The sequence below is a fragment of the Crocodylus siamensis genome, chromosome 2, assembly GCF_052110815.1.
Source record: "Crocodylus siamensis isolate JL-2025a chromosome 2, ASM5211081v1, whole genome shotgun sequence".
NCBI lineage: Eukaryota > Metazoa > Chordata > Crocodylia > Crocodylidae > Crocodylus > Crocodylus siamensis.
The window spans coordinates 33,641,079-33,658,008 of record NC_143396.1 but is presented as its reverse complement, the minus strand read 5'-3'; the positions used below and the strand labels follow the sequence as shown (position 1 = coordinate 33,658,008).

Genomic DNA, 16,930 nt, shown 5'->3' with positions numbered 1-16,930 from the left:
CACTTAGCCATGGAAAGGAAATTTCTGATAAATGGCCACAGCATGTAGCCAAAGAGAAGGTACATTATGGGGATAGGAAAATCTTGGATTTGAAGATTAGCAATGTTAAAATTTAAGCAGCCTGTGATTTTGTGTAAGCAGGGCTACAAAAGTTGTAGATAGTATATCTGTTCTTCTCCAGTCCTGAGCCATGCTGAGCACAAGCTGGTCAAAGCCCACAATAAAGGCCCAAAAGTTATTAAAGGTAAAACTATGTATTTTAAATATGTCAATCAACATTACACAAAAATAAACAGATATTCCATTTACTTATCAATAGAATTAGTAGTCCTATAAATTAAAAAAAAATCCAAACCTTTTAGTTTGCTAACAAGGTGTTAGATGCAATGGCTAAGTACAGACAATCAAAAAACCTGAGGCAGAATCAATTCAATCTAAGCATTTTAAGCATTTAAGCATCCCAGCATTTTATGCATATTTTGCACAGTTTCTAAACATGAAGGCATCCACATTCCAGCTTGCAAAGTACAAAAAAACAAAGAGACTGCTCTAAGCTTTGATCGTATTACTTCTACCCCAGGGTAAACATACTCTTTTCCAAGCTGAGCTGCTTTAACCTACAGAAAAAAAATATATATAAAACTTTAGTTTTTAAACAGTAGAGAACTTTCCTAACTCCCAGCTGGTTAGATTGATACGTGTAGGATGGCTGCCAAAAAGAGAACAGCTGAAAAGTCTATATTTAAACAACAGAGGTGTGCCAAGCTATCTGAAAATCATTTGAAACCTGGCGTACAGGCAGGCTGCACAAACATCAGATGCATGGCATGAAGGTAATAGCAGCCTTTCCCTTTTGGCTAACATAACCATACTCCTCTACATAAGAAAGATCAGGGATCTAAGGTCCCAAACCTGGGCACCACTGAGGTCCTCGTGTACCAGTTTAGGGGCTGTACAGAGGCTCCAGAGACAGTAACCCTTTCGATCAGGAACTCTTGTAGTATAGGTGATGGCTTTCTGCTGTTGACTTGTTTACAGTAAACAGAGGGGGTTTGGAAAGAACATGTTGGGCCACAGCACCCAAGACTTTGACAGCCTTAGCTTTTTGTAAATGTTCTTGCCATATCCCCTGCCTTGCAAGAATCCTCCCACGCTTCCCCTTCTGGAGGGCTTAGGGGTTTAGTGGTTAAAATGTATGCCATGAAAGGACTTTCCCCTTCTAGGTTTCCCCCTTCACAGAAGGATTTTTCTCCTACATAATTTTTCATGCAGTCAGAAGCTTTGTACTCTAGGACTGGAAATTTGGCCAAACAAGTCCATTTGTAGAATAGAAAAAAGAAAAGAAGAGAGGACTAAATTCAGTAGGTTCAGTTATTTGTTACAAATGATTAAATCTGCTTTAAGATTTGTTAATTCCTGTGAGTAGAGATGGTCTTTTATTTTCACAAAATTCATGAAAAAAATATTTAAAAAATTTCTCTAAAGTTTTCTTTATTCAATAACATAATTTGACAATGAACAAAAATATGACTCTCCTTCTATTTTAATTTTGCCTCATATTCCAGGGGGCAAAAGGGGCAGAAGAAACCAGGCACGTCTATACATGAATTTTAATATGATGCAATAAACTCCAGCACGGCTCATCCTGGAGCTTATTGTTCCTACGTGTACCATTTAGATGCGTGCCCAGGACTGCAACATAATGAGTTGGGATGGTGCAGCCCCAGCTGGCAGGAGGTCTGGGGGGTCACCCTACCAACCCAGGGCTGCTTCTGCCCAGCTCAGTGTGCTGCAGAGGGGCTGGTTACAACACAAGGGTACTGCACTGGCTGGCCGGCAGCCCCTGCACTGTAGTACCCTCATGCCTAGCTAGCTCCAGTCACTGTCTACGTGCATGTTGCGGCAGAGTAAATAACTGCGGTAGAACAGTACTTGTGTTGGGCAATACTGTCCTACAGTGGAGTGGATTAGTTTACTCCAGCATAATAGCACCACTTAGGTAGATGGGGACTTTTTACTGCAAAGCTAATTAGGCAACCCCTCAGTAAGCATCTTTCATATAAATACACCCACAGTTTTTGAAAACTGAGATCAGATGTGAGCATTTACCATTATTTTCTTTATTCCATTAGAGGAGCAGGGAGAGGGCAGAGGAAACAAGTGATGAAAGTAATGCTTTACCCTTTTTAAACTTCACCCCCTTGATTTTTCAGGAAAATGGGTATGGAGCAGGAAGGAAGATGGGTAAAAAAGTAGCCAGTAAAACAAAATATTTTTTTATGACGTTTAAGTAATTTTTTCATGTGTTCCCCTCCAAACATTATCCCAGAATTTTTAATGAAATTAAATTATATTTTTTAATAAAAATATCATGTGGTCTACTATGACTCTACAGCACATGGAAGCATAGGGCTTGCTCCCGTGTCACCCAAGTTAATAGGAGTTTTGTCCACTGACTTAAATAGTAGCAAGATAAAGACTGCAGTCAGAGTGAGAGATCTCCAGATCTAGAAAATGTTCCATTATCATTCTAAATTCCTTTTGTCACAACTGCAGAAGAAAAGTTTAATCCCTGAGAGTTATTCCAGCACAAAGTACAATAATTATCCTATATTATCAGAAGATCAGACTAGCTCAGTCTTTTAAAACAATGGGGAAAGGGCAATGTTATATATGCTGTTTCTATGAACCGACCAGGGAAGTGTCCTGCCTTTTTTTAAGAACATGCTTTCCTTAATGTGTGGCTTGTGCATTTATGTTATTTTTAAAAGAGCTCACTTAGGGGAATTGTATTGCATCAAACAACATTTACTGGGAATGCAATTTCACTGAAAAATGTAAAATATAATAAATGGGAGTCTTTTACTACTCTTTATTGCTCCTAACTGGAGATTCTTAGCAGAGCTCCATTAAACGAACAACGACAAAAAAGCCTCTTTCAATATCTTTGAAACATATATTAATATTGCTTTGTAAAACTAAAGCATGTTCTGGTCAATGCACTGCTGGATGCTCACAACTTAACATTACGTACACACACACACTATGGAGACCTTGTTGCCATTCCTCAGAGGGGTTTGGTGGGAGTTAGGTCCAGCCCATTCCCCTGCCTCTAAAGAAAAGGAAGGTCCTCTGTAACCCATGTTCTAAGCCATGTATTTCTTAGCTTTATATCCTGCCCTTCCCAAAAAGGCTCAAAATGGCTTACAATAAATTCAGAAACATATAAGCAATAAGCAAAACTACTATACAAAAAGACAGCCAACCATGGGGATAAATCCACAGGAGTCATGTTACAGTTGCATCCATACTGTGGCCAGCTTGGGACCCTTACTCCACCCCTACTTCCCAGCTGAAAGCAGCAGCTTTAGCTGCGCAGTGTGAGTAGAGGAAGGACCATAGCAAAATGCAACTGTTTGCAAGGAAAAATAAGATTTTGGTTAAAAAATATTTGGAGTGAATTTAATGCCATTAAAGGGGCTGGACAGACACCCCTGAATATTTCAATCCTCTCTCTACAAACAGTTACTGTGCAAGCCATGGCACTCCCTGCTGTTTTGAAAAAGCTCAACAAGTCTAATCTGGTTAGTGGAACTCCCTTTTGGGTATTGGGATATGGTTCAGCTTCCCTGTCCCTTCAGACCTTAGCATTTCTGCTGAGTCTGCTATCCGGAGCCATTTCAGCTGACGGTGTTTTTAGAAAGAGGCTTTCTCTCCACCAAGAACAGGGACAAGGGCAACTAAACTAGTCCAAACTTGACCAAAATAGCTGATCCAAGACACTGCTATCTGATTGCTGTTTAATGCTCAGCAAATTAAGCAGAGCTAATTTCATTTGTAAATGTATTATTAGGAATCAGGACTAAATAAGGCAAATGTAAGGACAGTAAAGTAACTCTATTTGAAGAAATAAATACCATGCCATATGTTTCATAGCTCAAAATCCACCTGCTGATTAAACATCTTTAGTGTGAAACCACTGAAAAGAGGCACAGTATTATTAATGATTAATAAAAATATTAATCATAATGATTAATAACCCATATTATTATTTTTAGTCAGGAAAGTGAGGCAGGAAGAAACTACTTTCAAGCAATCTAAGAAAATAATTCATCAATGTCATTTTAGAGTATGTCCTTTAGTCATGTGTTTTTCTGTGAATGTAGTGGCCAAAAAAGTGTTAAAAATAAACATTTCAAATGGGTGTAAAGTGAAAGTCAATTGGAAACACAAAGCATCCAATTTAGAAGCTTATCCTCTCTGGCTCAGAAAAATCTGACAAGGCTGTTGCTGATCTGTTATGATCACTCCAGGTGCATGGATATCAGCAGGATAGTCATTTTCTTAAAATGTCTTTGCACCCCAGGCAATTAAGTAAAAGGCAAAATAAGAGCTTTTCTTATGTTCCCCTAGAGAGAAAAATAATCAGTTCCTATTATGGACTGAGTGTGCCACTGGTAATACTTCAGCCTCCTAAAAGAAATCTAATACATGGAAAGATTCTTTGTAGAGGGGGGAACAAAACAAAACCCTGGATCAAAAGATACATTGTTCCAAATACTAAATGTATTAAACAAATTGGAGAAAAGCTTAAATGAAAGGATAAGTATTCCAGCCCTCTTAGTCTTTTCTTGAGAACACACTAACCAATATGAAATGAAGACTATTTATATTGCTCATAAATGGTACTGCTCACTAGGGCCGTGTGAAGCCTCGGGTGCTGATTCGATTAGGAGATTCGACCCGATTCAGTGGCCAAATCTCCAAATCTGAATCGAATCAGGAGACCAATTAAAAAGTCTGATTTGATTCAAAGCTCTCCCGATCGATTCGGAAAAGATTCCGAGAGCTTTGGCAATTTGAGCAGTCCCCAGTTGCTGCAGTAGGGAGCTGGACCTGGACTTCATGCTGGTAAGTAGCAGGCGGAGGAGGGAGAACTGGAGGAGGAGGGAGGTGACCATGGGGGGACCCCTGCCAGGCCCCATCTCCTGCCCACTCCCCCAGACCCCTTGAGCAGCCCCCAACCCCTGCCCACTGTCCCAGCCCCAGCCCCATGGGTGCCGTGCCCACCCTAGTGCCCGGCTCTTTAAAAAAAAGCCCCCACTCACTGGTTGCTGCAGTGGCCTTGGGAATTCTGCCGGGAAGGGCAGGGACCCCCCCCCCGCAGCATAGGGCAGTGGAGGGCAATGGAGATCACGCCCCAACCTCCATCTGGCAGCAGCCAGTGAGCAGGAGCTTTTTTTTAAAGAGCTGAGAGCTGGGGCTAGGCAGGGCAGCCTTTGAGAGCAGGCAGGGGATGTGGCCAATTTGGAGATTCAACTGATTCGGCTGTGGCTGAATCTCTGAATCAGATTGAGCCAAATTGATTTGGGACAGTGATTTGAATCACCAGATCGAATCACTGTCCCCTGAATTGGCTGAATCCAAAGTGAACACTTGCCACTTCCCACAGACCTACTGCTCACCCAAACAGCTTGAAGAAAAGCATCTGAATCTTCCCTCTGTACCTCTACAGTGATATAAAGCCAGGACATAACTGTGTAGCTAGCCATACTCCAGTCCATAAAACTGTACCTTTGTATAATGAGGGGCACAACCAATCCGTGGATAGTTGGACAGTTGTGTAGCATCTTCTCTGCGATCAAACCCTTGCCCTTGCCCCAGAACCTGAGTAGATGGTATCAGAATTGCAACAAGTGCATTTCCTACCTGATTCCATATTGAATAGTGAAATAAAGAGGACTTGAGTTACTTTGACCCAGCAAAAATGCCTTCACTCTGAATTGCTCTTATGGTGACAGATCTAACACTTTGTATGCATCTGCTGTGTCTCAAAACAACTTAAATCAATGAACCCCAAAAACTGATCTACAAATAATTCATCCCTTTCTCATAGAGACAAAGGGTGAACTGGATGACACTTGTTGAGGGGCTAGTAAATCTGAAGCGGTTCTCTATGCTTAACAACAGCGCAGCTATTAGTCCCACACCATATTAGCACAGCTATTAGGCCCATATAAGAACAACGCAGCTATTAGACCCTTGCTATATCACTGTAGAACTTAAATCTGGTACTACTCAAACAAGGGCTAGGGTTCACACTACAAGTTTACTGTAAAACTAGATAACTGAATATTCAAGGAGGTCTTCATGTACCTACCATAGTATCTATAAAAGTAATTGTTGTAACCCATGTTGACCACTTCTTAAAAAGGGGAAGAAATAGATTCTGTATGATGTACTCATTCAAAAAGGGACAGTATCCCTTTAGTATCCCTCAGTCATTCAAGTTTTAAGTATCCCTTAGTCATTCAAAAAGGGACACTACTGAGAAAAGAAATGGTGTTTTGAAACAGATCTCTCTGTTTAGGTGATCCTCCTTAAGGGTGAAACTGGCTCAAAGTATAAGGTCTCATGAGGCTTCAAAATTAGCTAAGCTGCTAACACAGGCCTAAAGTGGGGATGAAGTGGTACATGGGACCTTGCACTGGCCCATTTCACTGACAGAAAATTCATACCCAATCCCATGGGAGATAATGGACCCCCTAGATTATTTAATTTAGATCTGGATTTTCTACCCATATTTCCAAACTCTATGCGTTAGAAATGAATTACTCTCTCCATTACTGAAAGCTTTGCGATGTATCTTATCTCCATAACCTGTATGGCAAGCCACAATCACATGTTTTTCTACTTATAAAATACTGTTTCACATTTGGATGTATGAACTTCTACAGACTGCAATAACTAATAAACCCTTGTGTCAATTATTTCTAGTTCCAGTTTTTAAAATAGTGCCTAGGTCATACGTTAATATTCTTTAAACAGCTGTTAAAACTGGTATGTCCTAGATGACAATATATATGATTTAGCACATTACCAAAAAACTCTTTCTTTTGTCAATTATTAACTTACCTGTACCATGGCGTATGTTATCATTTGGCACAGATCTGTTTTTCCTGTTAATATTTCACTTCCTTTGAGGGTTATTCATTCTAGTTTTGTTCTACAACAAATTGAATTGAAATGCAAAGCTCTATGTTAAATCATACAATTATAATGTGAATGGATTGCAGTTTGCCCAAACAAATGCACACGTAGTCACTTTCAGTGCAATCTATAATGGTAGTCTTACTTTCAGAAAACAGACTAAATCCAAGCAGACTTATTCCTAATTGTTACATTTTCTCTCTGAATGTGACATATTTCACAGACAAACATTTTACCTTGAATTTTAAAGTTAGAGAACTCCTTCATTTACACAGTCCATCCCAGTAAACAAAACAGTAAGCACTGATCAATCTTTCTAAAATATTTTGGGGATAATTTTTTTTCTTATGAGTTATCATTTATCTTATTTGAGGCATTTTTTGAGAGTTTCTTAAATAAGAGAGTTCATTTTGTCCATTAAGACATTGCTGTAGTAGCCAACAAAAAATGCTCTGAAATTTACTAAGCCTTAGGAAACTAGCTAATGAAAAATATTCATAATTTGATGAATCGGTTTTCCTTCTGTATTTCTTAGGCACGTTGGAACTGTTTGAAAAGCTCCATATTCAAGGTCAGGCTTAGATAAAGTATTAAACTTCCCCAAGAGCATTCTGTAATGTGTTCTTAGTTGTTTCATGAAACTATCAACCTTATATCTTTTTTCCTTCATCCTGTGTATTATCGTGTTTACTTATACATCTATTAGCATCAGAGTGTCCTTGTAGTATTACCTATGGAATGACCCTTCTGAAATCAAACAAACACAACAGAAATAACTACATATTTTACATAGTAAAATAAAAATACTTTGGGCCAAATCCTTAATGACTAACAACATGTGACACATAGCTACACGGCATGTATTTAACAAAGGAAAATTGTATGATGTCTGTGAGAGAACACAGAATAAGGTGGAGGACTATGGAATGTGTTTTATATTCCCACAAGTTACACCACAAGTCTCAGAATACACAATATATGCAAAAAAAAATGGCTCTACAGGTGTTTAACAAGGATATAGCCACGGGAAGCAGGGTATTGCCATGGGAAGTGGAGATAGCACTGTCTGCTACAATATTTAGTCCAGAAGGGTTATCAGACAAATGGTTGGCAAAGTTTTGCAGTGTAAAGCTAATTATTATTGTTGAGATTTCCACTAACTAATTTCATACATAAAATAGCAAGCAACTTCCCTCGGATATGTCATAGGCAGAATGGGTGGTACCAAAAGGCAAAGCATTAGAAAATGCTATCTGAATACTACCCAAAAGCAATCTGTACATGGGGGGGGGTTTCATTGTTGGTTTGGTTTGATGTGTTGGGGGTTTTCATATATGACATGTATAATATAGGCCTTTGGCTTGAAGAAGTTACCACCTAATTATACAATTGACAGATGGCATGGTCAGAGTAATACCATTTTTTTCCCTGACAGGGGCCTAAAATTGTCATGTAGACCACCAAGATGGAACAGTAAATCAGAATTAACAAGTTTCAATACATGTTAAAGAAAGAGCATCACCTCCTGAAAGGAGAAAAAATATCACAGAACATGGAATATTAATACAGAATCTCTGCTTGTTTTCCTGCCCACTGTACAAACACCTGAATCTTGGAGTCCAGGGCTTTCTGACCACACAGAAGCCATCACAACTCTTTTTTTCTTCAAAACAAAGAAAGAAAGATAGACAGAGGGAAATAAAGAAAGAATACCTGGCACATTAAAAAGGATATCTGGGCTAATTAAGTTAATTAATACATTCCATGTTACAAATGTACAACAGCTCTAACTTTAACAGTGGTGGTGGCCTTCTTTGCATGCTGCAACCTCATCTAAAGGGTCAAAGAGAATTCAAAATTGTTCTGAAGTAGCCTCAAGTACAACTTATGTTTCCTGTATTTCCTATATAAATCTGATGTAGTATAAGTTGTGGCGGGCCAGTAGGGGGCGCTCCTGCGTTGAGCCACCCACCTCCCTGCGCCCGACCACCTTCCAGGCTCCGAATGCCTCCCTAGGGGTGCCTTATGCTTGGCCGACCCCTCTCCCGGAGCACACTTGCTAGTCTGGAGGTAACATCGCAGCCACCACCCCGAGAAGGGACTGTCTCGGCCCTGTGTCCTCAAGGAAACACAGGTCTAATGGTCCGACGGGTACTCAACCCAGTACAGGCACTTGGGGCACTTCCCCAAGTCAAGGGGGCAAAAAAGTAAGGTCTCCCTTAGTCCGCAGACCTAAGGGGTCTCTTAGGCATAATTTAGACCCACCCCTCAATAAGTATCCCACACCAGTCAAAAAGGAGAACTTTATTGATTACAAGGGGTAGGGTAAACTAGGGTACAGGGTTGAGCAATATCTTAGAAATCCTAAAGAGCAAACAGCGTGGCTGAGGTAGCCTTTTGATCATGCATCTGTGTTACTGCCAGCTAAATATGTAATCAGATCTCGAGTAGCTTACTCACAAGCATCTTCCAGAGTTCTCCAGTTTCCCCTCTGGAGTCTTGGGGTGAGAGAGAGAGAGCTAGGTCCAGATGGTAAGGCTTCTCTGTCTCCCCTGCTTTGCTGCTGCTTCACCTCATGGCAGAAGAGAGAGAGCCTCACTCCCCCCCACAACCTATATAGCCTCTGTGACCTCATTCACCTGGTCCAGTGGAGGTCAGCCCCAGTTGGCTGTCAGCCAACCAATTTGAAATGCATCATGTGTTACCAGGCAGATTCCAGCTCCCCAGGTAGAAACCCCTCACCCAGGTGGCTGATGCCAGTTACATAGGCAGAGGGAGCAGGTTTCCCCCCTCCCTCAGGAATGCAGCCAGCTCAGGTTACCTAAAGAGACAGGCTGAGGTGTGAATCCTCTGTGCTGGCCCATCTAATCACACAGTCACAGGGCAGAGATTTTGGGGAGAAACCGAGGTGGCTTTCTGCCACATAAGTGCTGTTCAACAAAAGGGAATTTTCTTCTCCAAAACCTGGATATAAAAATATGGATGCCATCCCACTACAGTTTATCCAAAGAGTGGAAAAATATGCATGAGCAAGAACAGAAAAGAGCACTAATGAATTTCAGTAATTCTCTGACCCGAGTAACCTAGATGAAGGAAGCAAAGCTACAATTTTCAAAGTCTACATATGATGGGGAATTACAAGAAAGGAAGCACTTTCCTCACATAGGTGGGTTTCTTGTGTGCTACAGAAAGGAGACCCTTATTTTGTCTTCTTATTTCAAAACTACCAAAAGATTCTGAGAAGGTGCACCTACATGAGTCACTTTACTGCGCAGTGGAGCAGTTTACTGTATAGTAAGCGTGAGCTTCTACACATGCACACACTTACTGTGCAGTAAACTGCCCCAATCATGAGTACATTTGCTACCTGCAAATGCAAGTAGCAAATTTACTTCTGATTATTACTGTGCGGTAGCACTTGGATAGATGCCTGACTGGGAGCAAATATGCTCCCGGTCAGCCAGGCAGCAGTGGGTGGGAGATTGCTCCCAGCCCCTGGGGTGGGAGATTGCTCTCTGCCCCTGGGAGCTGCCTGCTACTGAGGCAGACTCTGCAACTGGAGCCCAGGTGAGAACTATGTCCCCTTGCCCTGGCAGCAGGGAGCTCCTAGCTGCTGTTCTGAGATCATGATTGGAAAGCAGAGCCTGGGAAATCCTTATCTCCCAGCCCAAGGTCTGCAGTGATCATGGAGCCAGGTGGGGAATAGGATCTCTAGCCTGTTCCCCACCCAGTTCTGTGATCATGTTGCTGGGCAAGGAACAGGCTCTCCAGCCCCTGCCCCACGATCATGGAACTGGGGCTGGGAGCCATCCCGGTCAGGGGCAGGTCCCAGTCCCATGTTTTGATTGGGTGATCAAGATGTGGGGCTTGAAAATAGTCCCCTGCCCTGATCTGCCAGTGGTGCAGCCAGCAGTGAGCTCCCAGCCAGACAGCTTCATGCCATGCCACACAGTTCCTGGCTGCAATGCCGGGGACCCACACAGTGTAGCGTGGCACAGAGCTGGCCTGGCCTGGGTGGGCACCTCCCAGCAGCGTACAGTTCCCAGCTGCAATCAGGACCGCAGAATGCAGCAGGACCATGGCACAGCATGGAGCCAACTGGGCAACCCCATGCAGTTCCCAGAAGCATCACACTAAACAGACCCAGCTTGGCCCATCCTCTCCAGACACCATGCAGTTCCCAGCTGCAACGTCAGGGTCCATGTAGCATGGCACAGAACCAGCCAGACTGGTCCTGTGGCACATGGTTCCCAGCTATAATGCCATGACCTACACAGAGCCAGCCTAGCCCAATGGCGCGCTAGTGCCAGGAGCCATATGGAATCCCATGCCATCAGGCTAGGCCAGCTCACAGGGTTCCTGACACTCTAGCTGGGAGCCACACATGGAGGCACAGAGCCAGAGTCCCACAAGCCTACATTCTAGCCAGGAACTGCACGGTGCCCACCCCCACATCCCACATCCACACACACACACAACTCCCCACAAAGCCCATACCCACAGCAATCCAAAAAACCCCATACCCACCCCCACACCTCTCCACATGGCCCCCCACATACACCCCACAATGTACAAAAGAAAGACTTCATTTTGAGCTATTATGCAATCACCTCTATATACACAATGAAACACACACAAATCAGGTCAAAAATATTTTTTGAAATAAAAGATGTTATAGTAGATGTGTGATTTTTAGAATACAATTTAGTTTTTTTTGAAGATGGTAACCCCTCCACCCCAAGGAGTATTTCTGGGGCAATGGGAGAGACTTCCAGTGGCAAAGGTCAGGGGTTAGGGCAAGGACTTCCAGTCCCAAGATGGTGACCAGGGAGTGGGGCACCTGTTGTGGGGCAGGGCTACCCTTGACAGCTCACCAAAAGCCATTAAGCGGCCCTCCAGCCAAAATAATTGCTCGCCCCTCCACTCCCCAGCCCTGATGCCACATGCCTCCTCACTCCCTGAGGCAATGTGGGGGAGTAGAGCAGTTCCCCAGAGCCAGTGAACCCCACCCCAGGCCCCAGCCCCTAGCCCCTAGCCCCTAGGCTCCTGGCCTCCAGGCTCTAGCTCCCAGGCCCCCAATGGAGCCTGCCTTAGGCCTCAGCCCCTAGCCCCATGCCCCCACCGGAATCTGCCCTAGCCCCCAGGCCCCTGACAGAGCCCACCCCAGGCCCCAGGCCCTTGCCCTAGCCCCCAGGCCCTGCTGCCTGCCCTGGGTGAGGTGTGAAGAACTTACCTTTGGTAAGTTTCCCATGCCACACCAAAAGGGGGAGGTGGGACCAAAACGGTACACTCACGGACCACTACTCCTTAGAGGGAATGTTGCTTGCCACGACCTAATCATATTTTATGTTACAAATATAGCAGGAGGGTGTAAAACAAAAGAAGACAACATGTAAAAGGAGAATGTGGGTTATGGCAGTAGGAATTCACAACATGGTACGTCAGCAGAAACTCAGTGGATGCATCTACACATGCACTTTACTGTTTACCTATATTAGTTCACATTAATTAATTCCTCTGTAGGATGGTACTGTCTGGAAGAAGTAATATCCTGTGGTGGAGTAATAACACACAAGTAGAAGATGCTAGCTGGGGCACCAAAGTGCTATAATGCAGGGGCTGCCTGCCAACTAACCCTGCCCTGTAGCACCCTTGTGCCCCAGCCAGCCCCTCCTCCATCCAACACTGCCACCCAGAGCCCAGGGCTGATGCACAGACCCCCTGGCAGCCTGAGGTTGCTTCACCCTGGCTCAAAGTGCTGTGGTCCCAGGCACATGTGCAGATGCTGAGCCTGGGATCTGCTGACTCAAGCACAAACCGAGCTGAAGTTTATTCTTCTGTGCAAATTACACTTGTAGATGCATCCAGTGGAAGCCAACACAGTCCCAGCAGTGAGACATTAAAATCAGATCCATTGGGGGATTTTTTATTTTGGTTCTCCTTTCATACCACCTGTCTCACATTTATGTACCTGAGAGAAAAAAAAAACAGGCTCCCTGTCTGGCCTTTATTATTAATTTTATTTAGTTGTGTTTGGGTGTAAAATAGCATTATTGGATACATTTTCCCATACTCGATGCATCTATCCTTCAGAGATATTATACAGATATATTTACCTACGATTTAGTAAGCACGGATTTTATAAATTCTCTTTATGGAGATTAAATATGGGTAAGCAATATTTAAAATGCTGAGGACTGAATACAAAGGGGCATTGCCTCAAGTAAGTCCAACTTCAGCAGATAATTAAGCCTGTGCCTAACTTTGAGCGTATGAACATTCCCATTAAAGTCCCAGAAAGCAATAATACTATGATCATTACTATCAAATGGATTATTCACATTTAAATTTCAGCACCTACTTACGCACTTTATGGAATCAGGGCCCTTATACAGAAGTAAAAATATGCAAAGAAAGAGTCTTGTTGCAAAGATCAGACAATAAACACAATACCTTCTGGCAAGAATGAGTTACAGACTTAACCTCTTCTACTGTGTTAACTAGGAACACCATTATCAGTTTTGACTTTTCCCATCTGTTCTGTTCCAAGTCTGCCTAAAAGCCTGAAATTCTGACGGCAATCAGAAGTCTGGTTTTGCCAACTACTTCTGCTGCTGCTTTTTGAAAACCCAAGTTCCATATGTTTTTATTGTGCCTCTTAGAATGTTGAAATTCCAGAATGAAGAAATGAGGAAGGAAAGATTACTAATTTCAGACTTCATCTATCTTAAAAGTGTGGGATACATGCCATGATTGGGCCAGAAGGACTGCAACCTAGAGGGAGCCTAACTTGGTAGCACAGTGAGATGGCAATCTTCCAAGGAAAGAGGAATCCCAGGGCTTTGGGCCTTGCTTTCACTGTTGTTTATACATTTTGCTCAATAATTAACTATTTGTAGGGACCTACTGAAATTGCAATTTTGCACTTTTTTGTGGAATGCACAAAATCAAGTGTCTTCCACAAAAAACATCAGTCTCTGCAATTTTGGTGAGATCTCCCTGGAAAAAAAAAACTTACCCACAAGCAAAGAGTGGGAAGTCCTGCAGCGTTGGAGCATTTGAGGAGAGGGGGATAATGAGAGGCTGAGCCTGTGACTTAGGCTGAGTACATACAGCAGTCAGGAGCCAATCAGGGAAGTGAAAGGGCTGCAGCACCATCTTGGAGACAACCAAATGCATTCTACTGCACCATGCTACAGCCAGAGGAGTATGAACAGTGAGAAGAAATCCTCCAAGAATGCAAAATACGTTTCAGTGTGGATCGCATAAGACAGTATCCTACAGGGAACTTGCATACAAATGGAGTCAAATTGTTCTGCAACGTGACTCTGGATGTGTTGAGGAAAAACAGTATAGCTCAACACTTGCAATCCAAGGTGCACAAAGTGAAAGGCTACTGCAGAGGTTGAAGATCAGAACAAGAAACAAGGAACCACATCCTTGCTCTTTAAAAGGACCGTTTGGCAAAGGCGAGTGGTGACATTTTCCCACAAAGAGGCTTTCATGGTGGTAACATCCCACTGGAGAAAATTGATCACCCTAAGTTAAGGAACTACCTAAACAAAAACATATGCTGGATGTTTCCCATGTGCAACAAACTTCACCAACACTATTTCCATCTAGTGATTGCTTTGTATGTACAGTCCACAGAGTTTGCATTGTCAGTGTATGAATCCCATTGCAGCTGATGAAGCTACTGACCCTCAAAATAATTATGCACATTTTATTTGTACCTGGGAGCTGGACAGACCAGGATCTGCCTGTTTTTCAAACACAGCTGGTCCACCTCACATCTGTCAATTTTTCTACCATGGCTCAGGCTGTAGTGAAGACTGTTGTCAACTATAGCTTAGCATTTAACAAGATCTCAGCATTTCTGTCCAACAATGCCATGTATATGTGCAAGTCTCTCTCTGATGTGCTCCATGGAATGATGCCCAAAGCAGCTCATCTCACCTGCAATTCACACATTCTGTCTTTAGTCAGTGACATCTGGTGCACACAGTTCCCTGATGTGGATAGCCTGGTTTCCTCCTTCAAGAAAGCCTTCAAGCACTGTCCAGGCTGTAAGCTCCAGTACAGGGAGTCCCTCAGTCAAAGTGCGGATCCTTATGTAACTGTGTCACTGCCACCAGAGCCTGTGCTCACAAGGTGGAATTTGTGGTCCAACATGATCTGTTACCATGCCAGGAATATGCAGTACTACTGGCAATTTGTGTTCAAGGAGCAAGAAATCACACCCAACACATAGTGCATGCTTAAGTTACACAGTCTCTTGGAACAGGGAGATATTCAAGGTCAAGTTGTAGAGGAAGTTTGTAGAGGAAAATGCCACCCAGTTCACAGAGCTCCTAACATGGTTTGAAATCCAGCAGGCTTTGATCCACCATGCACATGACAAGCCAATGGATTTGATGAGTTGAATTGAAAACATGGCATCACAAGAACTGTCAAGCTATCATGCAAACCAGTGTTGAAGGGACCTGTTCCAGGCCATAGCCGTGAAGCTGAACCAGTACTACAAGTACAAGCTGTCACTACATCTGCAGTTCAAACAACCAGCTGCCTCCTTGCTTAGTACTGTTCATATTTTTTACCCCAATCAGGTGCCTTTGCTAAGTTTTGACCCTCAGGTACTGAAATCAATCCCTGGATGGCAGAAGGAGCAAAATAAGGAATGTGCTGCTTACACAAATTTTGTCAAGGAATGCCAGCTGCCTCTGATTGTGACTCTGTTTTGGGAGTCTGTTTCTGATTGCTTTCCACTTCTCTGTGCCCTGACAAATTCCAACCAACTTGATGGGTGCTGGCACATGATGTCTGTGTATGAACAAGCAGTCACCCCATAGAGACAGAGGATGTCAACAGCAACTTCCAGTGGATGCTGCATGCTAGCATTTAACAGCTAGCATGAATTGCCTGTCTCAGTGTTAGCAATGAGTGTTATTATCCTTTTTACAACAATAATAATAAATTAAGGTGATGGTATAGTGTGTATAGCTTTAATTTCATAAGACATTTCAGTTTAGAGTTTAACTGAATGCTTAAATTACTTTATAATGCATCATTTAATGGCTTCTGTGGGCTTATCAGGGTTATTATGCCATGATTTTAGCCTTGGCCAATGAGCAGTGAGGGGCACTGCTCCCCTGGGGCCACTTAGCCAATCAGTGGGGTAAGGGGTCCCACCATGAATAGACTGTTTAAATGGCAGCCAGAGCCACAATCTGGATGCAGATTTTGGACTTTTCAGCCATGATGTAGGTAGACCCCTAACTTTTTATGAAAAATTCATTAGCTGTCCCAGGGACCAACATCATCAAGTAGGGACAGAGGATGCTCTCAGCCCTGCCTTAGAGGATGCCCCCAGCCCTCCACTGGTAGTTAGAGTACTGTCCAAAAAGAGAGGCAATGTAACTTTAAGCACCATGGTAGAGTTGCTGTGTCTAATATGGCAACAGTAACTTCCTTTTCAGAAAAAAAAACTTCCTGGCAGAAGCTGGCAACTGTAAGTAACTTGATAAACTCAAACCATCCATATCAATATTTTCTAACCTGACCTGTTGAGAAATAAGATAATACGTTGTCCTCCCTTCCAGCACAGTAACATAGATTTACATGAAAGTGTGGCTGCCAAATGATCCATCTTCAGTTGTCTACCAGTCCCCCTCTATGGGTGTCTCCAGGCAAGCATGCACATACGGTATGTGGCATCACATACCTGTCTGCGATGCCACAAACCGCACATGCAAGTGTTCCCTGTGCTGTTAATTTGGGGGGTTGACAATGGAGAGATTCCAATGTCAAAAAACCCTGTGCTACAAAAGAGGGGCAGCACACATGGCAACAGCGTGAGCCAACCAAAACTGGAGCCTGGCCAGCCAGAGCCATGCTCAGGCCATCAGCCAGACTCCCTGCTGCCAGATTGCTGCTGCTCAAT

General features: G+C 43.1%; 1 long non-coding RNA gene and 1 pseudogene across 1 annotated transcript in view; one reads left to right on the top strand and one right to left on the bottom strand.

The window, feature by feature from the left end:
- The window catches only part of LOC149870143 (uncharacterized), a 39,750-nt gene extending 30,184 nt beyond the window's left edge, over positions 1-9,566 (bottom strand). Inside the window, exon 1 of the long non-coding RNA XR_016440425.1 lies at positions 9,451-9,566. This is a non-coding gene — a long non-coding RNA (uncharacterized LOC149870143). The remainder of the gene's footprint in view (positions 1-9,450) is intronic.
- A 5,138-nt stretch (positions 9,567-14,704) lies between these two features.
- Positions 14,705-15,899, top strand: LOC149870142 (uncharacterized; annotated as a pseudogene).
- Positions 15,900-16,930: the final 1,031 nt, after the last annotated feature.